At 41.3% G+C, this 14,638-nt stretch overlaps 2 long non-coding RNA genes across 5 annotated transcripts in view; both read left to right on the forward strand.

Annotated features, from left to right (window-relative positions):
• Positions 1-14,638, forward strand: part of LOC103879693 — a 388,108-nt gene that overhangs the window by 241,684 nt on the left and 131,786 nt on the right. The gene's annotated exons all lie outside the window — the stretch shown is intronic.
• Positions 8,806-13,517, forward strand: LOC116271470. The gene is made up of 3 exons (XR_004180059.1): positions 8,806-9,593; positions 11,261-11,443; positions 12,734-13,517. It is a non-coding gene; the product is annotated as an uncharacterized LOC116271470 (long non-coding RNA).

Here is a 14,638-nt window from a genome sequence, read left to right on the forward strand (position 1 = left end):
TGGCAGCTTCCAGATTAGCCTCTGGATGCTGTCCATTTCAAGGCATGTGGGGGCAGATTGCTAGTACATTTCAAGCCCACTTCTGCCTCAGAGACTTTGTACTTATTCTTTCTACCTAGAGTACTCTGCCTAGATATCTGTGTAATATACCTCCTATCTTGTTCTCCTCTCTGAGGTGAAATGACTTTACCAGCAAGGACTTTACTGACTACCCCAAATAAAGAAGGATTCTGCTTCCTATCCCATCGCTACTTCCAGAATTCCATACCAGATTCCTTTTATTCTGCTTAATTTATCTTCACAGTACTTTCTACAATCTAACTTGATACGTATTTACTTATTTTCTTTTGTACTGTCTTTCTCCATCCATTAGAAGTTAAGCTCCTGGAGGGAAGGGTCTTTGTTTTTTTTTTTTTTTTTTTTTTTTTTTTTTTTTTTTTTTTTTTTTTTCTTGAGACGGAGTCTCGCTCTGTCGCCCAGGCTGGAGTGCAGTGGCCGGATCTCAGCTCACTGCAAGCTCCGCCTCCCGGGTTTATGCCATTCTCCTGCCTCAGCCTCCCGAGTAGCTGGGACTACAGGCGCCCGCCACCTCGCCCGGCTAGTTTTTTGTATTTTTAGTAGAGACGGGGTTTCACCGTATTAGCCAGGATGGTCTCGATCTCCTGACCTCGTGATCCGCCCGTCTCGGCCTCCCAAAGTGCTGGGATTACAGGCTTGAGCCACCGCGCCCGGCCAGGGTCTTTGTTTTAAATCAAAGCATTCCTAGGGTTTAGAACAATGCCTGACACATGTTAGGCACTAAATAAATGTACACTGAATTTTTAAAAACTATTCTTTAAAGCTCAAGAAAATAATTTAATTCTAGTGACCAAAAACATCTTAGAAATGATTTAGGGCAACCCTCTCCCTTCACAGAGGGAGAAACTGAAGACCAGATTGGTGGAATGACCTGCAGGGTGACTTGGTGATCAGTTGTAAAGCTGGGACCCACTCAGTTTGTCTGATTTCCAGACCACACCCTTCAAGCACATGGCCATCTCAATTCCAAATGAGGCGATTTCTCACATTTTAAATGTTTCAGCAAGAAAAGGAAAGAAAAGGAAAAAGCTAGAACAGAATCAAGGTGGGTCTCAGGGGATTTGGTCATTTGCCAGGGCAATGAGCAAGTCCCACATTATTGAGAACCCAAAGATAAACCTTCTGTATCTACTCTGCGTATTTAACATATGCACTGTTGTTGTTGTAACCAAAGCAATTGAGCAAGTAAGAAACATACTGAGAAATCAATATCCCTTGCCACTTAATAACAACATATCATTTTGTAAAGTAGCATGCTACAGCCTAGTGGCAGCTGATGCCATTTGTTCTTCATGGTGACATTCTGTAAGGTATAAGAACTCATTATGCCTAGTTAGCAGATGTTCTCTGAGTTCCTTCAAACCAGTTGATAGAAAAATTTGCCAAGAAGCATCCTGTTTTGGACAAATTATTGTGATCTACTCAAATCTACATTGTGATGTTTTACTGTAATTATCATGTGACTCATTTTCTTTGGTGCTGGCATCAAACTCAACCAGACCCCATCAGCCCTGACAATGCTGTGTCTCTGTGATGGTCATGACCATGGGAATCCCTGCAGACACCTTCTCCTCCTCCTTTGTGGTTCTGGGGGCCATTCTGTGCCCCTAAGGTCCTCCTTTTTTCTCACCAATACATGTATTTTCTGTCCTTCATAACTCTATTAAACCTCACATTTGATAGTTGTTTTCTTAAGCTTCCTTTACTTGGCTCCTGCATTATTTATTCCTTCCCAACACAATCCATAGTAATGACATTCCTATTACATTCCTCTCCATGCTTAGTCATGAATGTTCTTTTGCCATATCAGCATCTACCGTACATTGAGAGGAAAGAGAGAAAAACGTGTCCTTGTCTTCAAAGGAGTTTGAAAATTTCTTGAGAGGGAAGTCTAACATCATGAAGCAATAAAGGGGGCAATTAATGGCAAATTGTGTAGCACTGGCAAGATGCTCTGCATAGGGGGGCCTGCAGTATAGTGGAGAAGAAAAAACATTTTGGCATGTAAATCTGAATTTAAACTTTTTTTCCTCTTACTAACTGTACAACCTTGGGCAGGTAACTTAATCCAAGATAATAATGGGAGAAAAAGCACAATTTCTACTTTACCTGATTGCTGTGGAGTCTAAGGAGGAAAAATATGTGATGCATGTGGCACAGTGCAAGGCCCAGAGATCTTTGCTGCTAATGTGCCTCTAGTTAAATAACAGGTCCCCCAAAACCAAGAGCCCCCAAATTTTGTCCAATTCTTGTTACGATTGGATGTGACATGGGGATCCTGATTAAAAGGAAAATGGCTGCTGATCAAGAAAAATGTTAAAGGCACTGGTGGAACAGGAATAATACGAGGTGGTTGCAGGAGAATAGAGAATTCCAACTGGGTGCAGTGGTTTATGCCTGTAATCCCAGCACTGGGAAACTGAGGCAGGCAGTTCATTGGAGCTCAGAAATTTGAGACTAGCCGGGACAACAATGCAAAACCCCATCTCTACCAAAAATACAAAACTTAACCGGGTGTAGTGGGCATGTACCTGTAGTCCCAGATACTCAGGATGCTGAGGTGGGAGGATGACTTAAGTTTGGGAGTTCGAGGCTGCATTGAGGTGTGGACCTAGCTGGGTAAGACTGACTGAACCTAATATGGCACTGGATTTGACCTAGGTTTCACCTAGGATCTCATTATATGTTCATTAACATACTAAATCACACACACACCAGTACCATGACAGTTCCAGGAACATCCATATTTGGTGTAAAAATGGGTGGCACCACAGTTCCAGGAAACCTCCACCTTCTTCAAGGAATTTTCATGAATATTCTACCCCTTGGTAAAAGAAACCCATAAAGGTAGCAGCTCCAAAGGCCCTTGGGCGTGACTGTCTCTTGAGTATGCCCACACTCCCTTTATTGAGTATATACTTTTCCCTTTGCAATAAATCTCTATACTTTCATTGTATTTCCATTGGTCCTTGAATTCATTCTTGCAGTGGTCTCAAGAGCCTGGACAGCAGCTGGGGTTGAGGTCCCACTGGTGTTTGAGGACCTCCAAGTGATACCCAGGTAGTGATACCTGCCCACTGGTATCACTGAGACATCCCATTAGCCTACAAAAGTTTTCTGCCATGTGACTCCTGAAAACACACCTTAGGTATTGACTCCTTTGATCTAAGCACTTGCCTCTCTTTGAGGGTCTTCTCTTCAAATGTGCATGAATGAGAGACTCTTCTATTCACAGTATAGTTGGATCTGTTCACAGCCTGAGGCTTGTTCCTGCAAAGTATTGGAAGAGGAAGATGGGAGTAGGAGGACCCAGAAAAGCAAGGAAAAGAAAGTCACCCCTGGTGAAAACAGTCCATCTCTTCTTAATTCACAAATTTTGTTCAAAACTATCCCAGCATATATGAATTTTTCAGAGAACCACATGTGCTGCTTTATGCCTTTTTAATAGGGTGAGCAAGAAAAGAAATACTTAACTACATTTGGGGGTGTGGATGCTTTAATACAGGAATATTTATTGTTTAAAATAATTTGTTTCCTTAGAAAAGGTTTAGTAGTTTTTCTGAGTTTCAGAAATGTCAGCCTTGCTCAAATGGAATCCGTAATTGAGACATGACACAATCACTCCCAAATGTTTACTGGGAGTTTGCCTCAGAAAATAACTGCCTAATATCACTTCAAGATGTGCAAACAATGCAAAGCAAATTGGGTTTCCTCCCGATGAAGATATGTATGTAATGCAGCATGAAGAATGATGGCGCTCAATCTGGTGTAAAAGCAGCACCAGCAAAAGGGCCTGGTGATTTGTTACGAGGCAAAAATCCTGTCTATCCTGATGATTAAATTAAAACGAGGTCCTACATTGTCACTGTTGGTAAAATGACTTATCTGCTTGCTCCTATCCTTCTCTGCACAGTGCTAATGTGTGGGATGGACATGGAATGAGGTGCTTGAAAAGAAAGACATGAGCAAATGTTTCTCCTGTCATTGAAGTTTCATTGCTAATCTTTCAACAACATGGAATGCTCCTGTTGGAGCCAAAAGCCCAATTATCATCTCTGGAAAACTGGAATAAAAGAAGAGTTCAAATCACAAGGCTCTTCCAAACCTACCCTCTCTCCCTTGCTTGTGCTCTCTTCTTTCAAATTATTTATCTTCATCAACACTTAATGCTGGAGGCAAGAGGGTTCTTGGCTTGGCAAGAACAATGCTATGGGACCTTAAAAAACAATGCTATGGGACCTTAAAAACAAATGGACTAGCTGCAGGTTTAAATAATGCTACAGTCCTCAGATGCTGTATATTATTCATAGATCTTTCAGCTCTATTATCTCATGTGTTCCTCTCAGTGGCTCTGTGAATTACCCAGGACAGGAAAGAAATGATAGAATGTGAAGATAGAAGAGTCAGTAGAGGTCAGAACCCTTCCCCAGCCCCTGAACTTTTTTTTTTTTTTTTTGAGATGAAGTCTGGCTCTGTCACTCTGAAGTGTAGTAGTGTGATCTGGGCTCACCGCAACTTCTGCCTCCCGGGTTCCAGCGATTCTCCTGCCTCAGCCTCCCGAGTAGCTGAGACTACAGGTGCATGCCACCACGCCCAGTTAATTTTTGTATTTTTTAGTAGAGATGGGGTTTTGCCACATTGGCCAGGCTGGTCTCAAACTCCTGACCTCGTGATCCGCCTACCTCAGCCTCCTAAAGTGCTGGGATTACAGGCGTGAGCCACTGCGCCCAGCCCCGCTCTGCTCTTCTTATTGAGGAGCCTGAGACAGAGAAGGAAAATAACCTCCCAGAGGAGGTTACAGACAGGACCAGAAATCACATTGCCCAACCGTCAGTGCAGGTTTTCATAACTGAAAACTGATGAAAAGGCAAGCAAGAAAACAGGCAGACAACATATGTATGCAAATAAATTATGTTGATTCGTGGTTAATTAGGCAGGGAGAAAGGGGCCTTCAGAATCTTGGGCAAGGAAGATAAAGGAAGCTTTATATTTTGAAAAAATTGACAGAGGATGTTAATCCACACAGTCCTCCCACTCCCCTGCTGTAGAGGGGAAAAAAATAGCATTTCATCCTTCTGCATTTTTAAATGTCTATCCCAAGTTGTGGAAAGGAAAAAAATGCATAGGAAATGTGGGAGGAAGTGGGAGAAGGGCTTACTAAATGCCCAGTGACCAGGCATCCACAAAGTGCTGGGTAACTGAGGACTGACATGATGCTGTAAGAACTGTATTTGAGGTAGGTGAAGGCTTGGCTCTCTGATTTCTCCTGTCTATGATCACTTTTCAGGCAGCCTCCAGGTTGTCCTCATGGGAGACGGCACACATTACATGGAAAATTATGAAGTTTGAAGTACAAAGAATTGGATTCCAACCTTATTGGCCATTTACTAGCCCTATAATCTTGAGAAAGTTATGGTCCCATTTTGCCTCACTTTTGTCATCTGTAAATTTTGGAGGGTAATACCTTCCTCACTGGATAGCTTTGAGGAATGCATGAGCTAGATCTGTGTAGTGGAGGTTGTATTTTCAGGCTGCCTAGAACTTTTAAACACCCTCACTATGCATGGGGAATGTGTCACCTTAATAATTCCTTCTCTTATAGAAGGAGCTAGGAATTATATCCCGGTTTTCATGCAAGCAATAACACAAGCTTTATCAGTGATGTGCATTTTGTGGGCCATCAGTAGTTGTAAAATCCCGTTTCTGGTCTACAACTGGTATCAGTGCTAACAACATTTGTGGTTCCTGGTAGTTATTATCCAACATACTGGTTGACTGGTTGACTTAATCCAGTCTCTTTTTTAAGGGTGGGTTAAGTTTTTCAGTCTTTTTTTTCCCTGAAGAAATGTATGTAAGTATATATGAGTGTGTGTGTATATATATGTTTTATTCTTGAGCCTAGGGCTCAGTCCATTTAGGTTTATATCAAAAACAGTAGGAAGTAAGGTGATTCTCTTGTTAGAATGTTTCCTAAAGGATCCTTGAGGGGCCTTGACTTAAACTGAGTGACTATGTGGACTTGCCAATTTAGGTTTTCATATTCCTAATCACTGAACATTCGATTTTGGTCTTCTTCCCCATCCTGGTTTTCAAGGTTTTAATTTTTTTTTCTTTTCTTTTTTATTCTAGGATGATTACTTACTTCCTGCATTCTAATTTGGATTCTTGAACCCATCATTTCACTCCCATTTCTTTTCATGTTTTATAGCTCCAGTGCCATGACAGTTTTAATCTTCTGGCTCCATCTGCATAGATTTCAGTCTCTAATTGAGGAAAATCATCTGTTTTTCTCAGGAGCCCCTTGATTCAAGTTTACACAAAATTTGCCTTTGGAGACTATCCTGTTAATTAAAACAGTTCAGATCCCACTTGTATGTGAGACAGATGCTTCTCTGGCCACCAGACAGGTACCACTAAAGGAGGTACAGGTAACAGATCATTTAATTTAATTACATTTTCACATGTTAGAGAAAGGATGTATGAGATAATATTGCACAGCCCCTGCCTGCCTGCCTTCAAAGAGTCCATGGTTTAAAGGAATTACACATAACAAAAGTAATGTGGCCATGATAAGAATGCACAGAGAAGGGGCATTTTGTTCAGCTTCAGTGTGTGGGGCTAGGGTGATGTCAGTAAAGGCTTTCTGGAGATAATGCCTGAGAGGAGGCTTAAAAAGTAAATCAACATTTTCCCAGGGAAGATGGGAAGCAAAGATACACCGGAGTGGTAGAGCTGGGGACACTACTGTGACTTAAGGTGCAGAAGCATGAAGCAGCCTGGCTGGCTAGGATACTACAAGTAGTACTAAGAGGTAAAGAAGATGGCAGAAAGTGGCCATATGGGCTGAGCAGTTGTTGAGAAATATGAAACAGAGGGTCTTCTTTCTGATCATGGGCACAGATGCTTTTCTATGACATGAGGCAGACCTGAGTGAAGACAGGGTTAAGTGGAGGCAGGCATAGCTTACTTCTTGCCCTTGAACTAAGGGCCAGTGTGTTAGTCTGTTCTCATACAGCTGTAAAGATACTACCTGAGACTGGGTAATTTATAAACAAAAGAAGTTTAATTGACTCACAGTTCTGCATGGCTGGGGAGGCATCAGGAAACTTACGATCATGATGGAAGGCAAAGGGGAGGCATGGCATGTCTTAGATGGCAGCAGGAGATAGAGGGAGCACAGGGGAAACTGCCACTTTTAAAACAATCAGATCTTGTGAGAACTCCCTTACTATCATGAGAACAGCATGAGAGATCCGCCCCCATGATCCATTTACCTTTTACGAGGTCCCTCCCTTGACACAAGAGGAATACAATTTGTGATGATATTTGGGTGGAGACACAGCCAAACCATGCCATTCTAACTCTGGTCCCTCCCAGATCTCATGTCCTCACATTTCAAAACCAATCATGCCTTCCCAAGAGTCCCTCAAACTCTTAACTCATTCCAGCGTTATCCCAAAAGTCCAAGTCCAAAGTCTCATTTGAGATAAGGCAAGTGCCTTCTGCCTATGAGCCTGTAAAATAAAAATAAAATAAAAAAAAAGTTAGTTACTTTCAAGACAGAATGAGGGTACAGACATTAGGTAAATGTTCCCATTTCAAATGGGAGAAATTGGCCAAAAAAAAGGGGCCATAGGCCTTATGCATGTCCTAAACCTGGCCAGGCAGTCATCAAATCTTAAAGCTCCAAAATCTCCTTTGACTCCATGTCTCACATCAAGGACACACTGATACAGGGGGTGGATTCCCACAGCCTTGGGCAGCTGTGTGCCTGTGACTCTGCAGGGTACAGCCTCTATGGCTGTTTTCACAGGCTTGTGTTAAGTGCCTATGGCTTTTCCAGGTGCATCATGCTAGCTATCGGTAGATCTACCTTTCTGCAGGGCCCTCTTCTCACATCTCCACTAGGCAGTGCCTCAGTGGGGACTCTTTGTGGGGACTCCAACCCCACATTTCCCTTTTGCATTGCCCTAGTAGAGGCTCTCTAGGAGGACTCTGACCCCAAAGCAGACTTCTGCCTGGACATCTATACATTTCCATATACCCTCTGAAATCTAAGCAGAGGCTCCCAAAGCTCAACTCTTGTTTTCTGCGTACCTGAAGGCCCAACACCACATAGAAGCCACCAAGGCCTGGGGCTTGCACCCACTGAAGCCATGGGCTAAGCTGTACCTTGGCTCCTTTTAGCCAGGGCTGAAACTGGAGTGGCTGGAACACCAAGCTCCATGTCCAAAGGGTGCACAGAGCATCAGGGACCTGGCTTGGCCCATTAAACCATTTTTCCCTCCTAGACCTCTGGGCCAGTGATAGGAGGGGCTGCCTTGAAGATCTCTGAAATGCCCTGAAGACACTATCCCCATTGTCTTGTTGATTAACATTCAGCTCCTCTTTACTTATGGAAATGTATTCAGCCACCTTGAGTTGCTGTGCAGACAGTGAGTTTTTGTTTTCTATCACATGTTCAGGCTGTGAATTTTCCAAACTTTTATGCTCTTCCTCCCCTTTAAACATAAGTTCCAAATTCAAAACATCTCTTTGTGAGCACATATAGTTGTATGCTTTCAAGAAAAGCTAGGTCACCTCTTGAATGCTTTGCTGCTTAGAAATTTCTTCTGCCAGACTCTCTCAAGTTCAATGTCCCACAGATCTCTAGGGCAGGGGCAAAATGTCATCATTCTCTTTGCTAAAGCCTAGCAAGAGTGACCTTTGCTCCAGTTCCCAGTAGATTCCTCATCTCCATCTGAGGCCACCTCAGCCTGGACTTCATTGTCCATATCACTATCGACATTTTGGTCAAAACCATGCAATTCTCTAGGAAGTTCCCTACTTTCGCCCATCTTCCTGTCTTATTCTGAGCCCTCCAAACTGTTCAAACCTCTGCCTGTTGTCCAGTTCCAATGTTGCTTCCACATTTTCAGGTTATCCTTATAGCAGTGCCTCTCTCTGCCAGTACCAATTCTCTATATTAGTCCATTTTCACATGCTATAATGATGCTAACTGGGTAATTTATAAACCAAAGAACTGACCCCCAGTTCCATATGGTTGGGGAGGCATCAGGAAGCTTACAATCATGGTGGAAGGCAAAGGGGAATCAAGGCACATCTTACAAGGGAGCAGGAGAGAGAGGGAGTACAGGGGAAATGGCCATTTTTAAAACAATCAGATCTCGTGAGAACTCCCTCAGTTTCACAAGAACATCGTGGGGGAACTACTTCCATAATCTAATAACCTCTCACCAGGCTCCTCCCTTGACGTGGGGGTATTACAATTTGTGATGAGATTTGGGTGGGGACATAGAGCCAAACCATATTAGCCAGCCTCTTGGTGGGAACTTATTTCTTTTTGCAGGTGCCTCTCTATTCCTGGCTTACTCAGAATACCCTCCTTCCTCAAGCAAGTGTGACTTAGGTCATCTGCATCATGATTTCTCACGTCGCTAAGATGAGAAACCTCCAGAGATTACCCACAGCAAGGCAGCAACCTGTTGATGTGACTTTACCTTTCTCTGCCACGGGTAGTTTGTCTACTTTATTCATTTACTCTGAGGACACAAATCTTTCTTGTCATCTTTGGGGTGGAGGGATAGGGTAATTCTACTTTTTACCATTAACCACTTTCTGCCTAATCAATACTTCAATCTCCACCCCAGAAAGAGTCATTGATTTTTTTTCCAGATTATCCTCTGACTTGTTTGAGGGTCCCCTATCATGTTTTATATCACCTCCCATCTAGGGCACCCTCTACAATTCATGAAACATTCTAGACTTCTACATTTTAGTAGGATCTGGGGAATCAAATTTAAACCTTGGATGTTTCAAGCCTACCAGGGTCAAAAATTAACTTTACAATTAGAACCATGCTTTGACACTTGAATGAGTTCTTACTGCAGGAATGCCTTTGAAAAGCTATCTGGCTTCTTATGATTGATATATGCGGTGGAGCTTCTTAGCAAACTACTTCCTTTAGAAGTTAATGGAAGAACATCCATGTTTGGGAAATCACTGTTTGCTGGTAATTGAGACAATCAGATGTTTCAAAGTAGGTGAACTGTGAACAAATGAACTCCTGAATGACAGCAGGTGACAGCGTGTGGCCTCAATATTTATACTGTGTAACCATGATCACCAAAGCACTCTCATCTATTTTAAAACAGAAGAAACTATCATCAGTGGATAAAACTGGATTTAAAAGCAAGCCACCAAAAGCTCATAATTTTTTGAACTGAGCATTTTTCAAGGATGATAACATAAATACAGTCAAGCTACTTCTATAAATTTTTTAACTTTGATACCTTTTTGGAAAACAGATCCCACAGAACCATCTTAGTAATATGGATTATTTTTATAGGGGAAAACACCAACAAAAACCCCTTAACCCTAGACTCTCCACTTGTAGCTTAATATTTATCAATTCTTTTTTATTATTTATTTTATATTTTCCCAATTATTTAGATTTTAGAGCTAGAAAGATTTATTCAGTAATGACATTTTAGTGGCATTTTAATTAATGGGTTCACAGTTCAGGTCAGTGTATTAGGTAATGGTTGTAGGTTGGAAGCAGGCAAAGGCAAACATCAGCCCTAACTCATGTGATATCTGGGTTAAGAGAATCTTTGTGTATAAATACCCCTTCTGTGAAGTAGGTATAACAGCATGAGTCATGCTTTTTTTCTTTCTGGGACTCTGAATGATTTTGTATAAATGTTAATGAGTCCCCAACAATTCAAGTTTTCTTTAAACTCCTTCATAAGTATTCCTAACTTCAGACTCTCCTTTTTTCAACTATTTTGCATATTAATAGCAATTATCCCACACAGGGAGAGGAAACAGCGTGCCAAACCCTGCGTTAGAATCATTAGCTCATTGTAATATTAATCCTGCATACAACCACAGTTACTACATCAACTTCATTTAAAAAAAAAAAAAAAAAGTCTCAGCGATGCTAAATAACTTGCTGAAGTTTGGACAGCTATTTTGAGGCTAAGTTAGGATTCTTTTCTTTTTTCTTTTTTTTAAAGGCACTGTCTCACTCCATTGCTCAGGCTGAAGGGCAGTGGCACAATCATGGCTCACTGCAGCCTCGAACTCCCAGGCTCAGGTGATTCTCCCACCTCAGCCTCCTGAGTAGCTTGGACTACAGGTGTGCACAACCATGTCCAGCTAATTTTTGTATTCTTTGTAGGGATGGGGTTTTGCCGTGTTGCCTAGGCTGGTCAACTTCTGGGCTCAAGTGATCAGCCTACCTCGGCCTGCCAAGTTGCTGGAATTACAGACGTGAGCAACTGCACCTCATCCCTGAGTTGGTATTCAAAAATAAATTCTGATGAACACGCTGCTGTTCTACAATATTTTTCCTTCTGTTATGGTGAGTTTGCCTGATTTTTCTTATTTAATTTAGGGTGGTTCCCAATGATTGCCTTTAAAATCTACTTGTTTAACAGCCAGCCTTAGAATTTTGCCAGTGAGGAATGTTAAGCTCCCTGAAGGTAACTGGATATTCTTTCCATGTTTTCTGTCCTGGGCTTATACTTTAATAGATGTCCTGCACATTCTTGTAAAAGATGTTTTTTATTTTTCTTTCTTTCTTTCTTTCTTTCTTTCTTTCTTTCTTTAGAGAAAAGAATAGCTGCAGGATAGGGTTGTGTCCTGCCTGTTCTCTGTAACCTACCAGTATTACCTGATTTTGAGTTGCTGCCAACATCTGTGACTGTAGCATTCCCAGTTCTCTCCCCATGCACATTACAGGGATTTCTCCATCATTGTCCTGCTGACATTGGACTTTGCAAATCTGTTCAAGTTCACATTTAGGTTGAGCATCAAGAGTAAATACGTGTAGGGGCCAAAGGAAAACCTTCCCTTTGTCGTCTAAAGGTTTGCTGAAAAATCAACTGATAAAGAGTAGATTAATAGGAGAAATGACGTACAAATGTATTAGTATGCATGAGCGGAAATTGCAGAGCGATTGCTCCATCTCCCAATAGGGCACAGATACTTATATAATTTACTTCTAAGGGGAAAGGGAGACGGGGAAGTGTGGATAATTTTACAGGGTGGTAAATAATTTTTAGGATAATTCAGTGGGCTTGAAGAACATACATTGGCCTGCGACAAAATCTGTTGAGCCTGCAGAGCAGACAATGGCTTTTGACAAAAGTCTGTTGACAGACTTTAGCCTTTCTTCCTGCAATATGAGTTCAGTTACTGAAAACTCAGGGAAGGGACCAGAGATGATTGTTTTCTTCCTTGGCAGGTCCAGATGTTAGGCAGATAAGGGAACTTCAGATAACAATTTTATCTTGTCCTTTGGGAGAGACAGGATTAAGAGATAGTGGGAGCTGGGGTCAGGGGTCAGGGAGTGGAGAACAGAGAGACCTTGAGGCTTCTTTTTCAGTTGAGCATGTCAACATGCCATTTTTGGGGGGTATTAGTTTCTGAACCCCAACACATGGAAGTGGTACAGTTGATAACTTGTGTCAGATTAATGTATTTAAAGACAATCCTAAACAGGGATTCCATTCTCTCCTTGGAGGAACCTTTCTTGAAATAAGGCAAATTTATCTATCTTCTAAGCATTTTTATGTTAGCAAGAGACTGAATGTAATATTCAGGGGAATATACTTACTTTTATTATTTTTTCTTCCTGTATGAAACACAGGTTGGAAAGGACATTTGTCATAAGAGGACTTTTTCCCCAGGTCGTTGTCTGTGCATTAATCTTCAGAATGTGATGGACCATGTGAAACATTATAATTTGTCTGTGGGATAAAATCCAATGGGAATCCAGAAAGCCATTCATGCAGAAACACTCTTGGAGGCCTTGGTAGGCCAACTTTGAATACAGACTTCGTCCTTTCATCTTTGGCAACAGCCAACTGCTCTTTCATGAAGCGCCGCCTTGTTATGTTCAAAGAGTTTATTATTAAAATAGAGCTAAGCACAGTTCTGTATTCACCATCTGCTGGAAGGTGGATTGCTGCTGGTATGTTTACAAACTACCTTACATACTCTTTATCACTGGCTTATATCTAGAAAGAAAATGTATATATATATATAATCTTTTTTATTGTTTTTATGTAAACATACTGGGTGGCAATATGGTATTCAGCTTGGTCAACATTTGGTGTAATGAATCAATAGAAAAAATATTTACATTTTTCCTAGTGGCTAATGTATAGGCATTTTTACAACTTCTGACTAAGTCAAACCAATTGATTGTACTTGTATACACAACAGTATTTATTGGTGTATGGGTTCAAGGGACCTTTTCTTATCTAACCATGTGATGCCCAGATATCAGTTTGAATGAAAAGCCTAGCCAATATTAGGGCTCAGAAAACGATACTGGAAAGTATGGTGTTTTGGCATGCTGAGCACTTTGTTTTTTTTTGTTTGTTTGTTTTTTAATTTATTTATTATTATTATACTTTAAGTTGTAGGGTACATGTGCATAACGTGCAGGTTTGTTACATATGTATACTTGTGCCATGTTGGTCTGCTGCACCCATCAACTCGTCATTTACATCAGGTATAACTCCCAGTAATCCCTCCCCTCCCCTCCCCATGATAGGCCCGGTGTGAGTGTTCCCTTCGAGTCCAAGTGATCTCATTGTTCAGTTCCACCTATGAGTGAGAACATGCGGTGTTTGGTTTTGTGTTCTTGTGATAGTTTGCTACAGAATGATGGTTTCCAGCTGCATCATGTCCTACAAAGGTCCTGGCTTCATCCTTTTGTGGCTGCATAATAGTATTCCATGGTGTATATGCCACATTTTTCTTAATCAATCTGTCACTTTGATGGACATTTGGGTTGATTCAAGTCTTTGCTATTGTGAATAGTGCTGCAATAAGCTTATAGGTGTGCATGTGTCTTTATAGCAGCATAATTTATAATCCTTTGGGTATATCCCCAGTAATGGGATGGCTGGGTCATATGGTACATCTAGTTCTGGATCCTTGAGATGTCGCCATACTGTTTTCCATAATGGTTGAACTAGTTTAATCCACCAACAGTGTAAAAGTGTTCCTATTTCTCCACATCCTCTCCAGCACCTGTTTCCTGACTTTTGAATGATTAAGCCATTTCTAACTGGTGTGAGATGGTATCTCATTGTGGTTTTGATTTGCATTTCTCTGATGGCCAGTGATGATGAGCATTTTTTTCATATGTCTGTTGGCTGTATGAATGTCTTCTTTTGAGAAATGTCTGTTCTTATCCTTTGCCCACTTTTGATGGGGTTGTTTGTTTTTCTTGTAAATTTGTTGGAGTTCTTTGTAGGTTCTGGATATTAGCCCTTTGTCAGATGAGGGGTGCAAAAAATTTTCTCTCCCCATTCTGTAGGTTGCCTGTTCACTCTGATGGTAGTTTCTTTTGCTGTGCAAGCTCTTTAGTTTAATTAGATCCCATTTGTCAATTTTAGCTTTTGCTGCCGTTGCTTTTTTGGTGTTTTTAGACATGAAGTCTTTGCCCATGCCTATGTCTGAATGGTACTACCTAGGTTTTCCTCTAGGATTTTTATGGTGATAGGTCTAACATTTAAGTCTCTAATCCATCTTGAATTAA

This window comes from Papio anubis, chromosome 19, assembly GCF_008728515.1.
Source record: "Papio anubis isolate 15944 chromosome 19, Panubis1.0, whole genome shotgun sequence".
Lineage (NCBI taxonomy): Eukaryota > Metazoa > Chordata > Mammalia > Primates > Cercopithecidae > Papio > Papio anubis.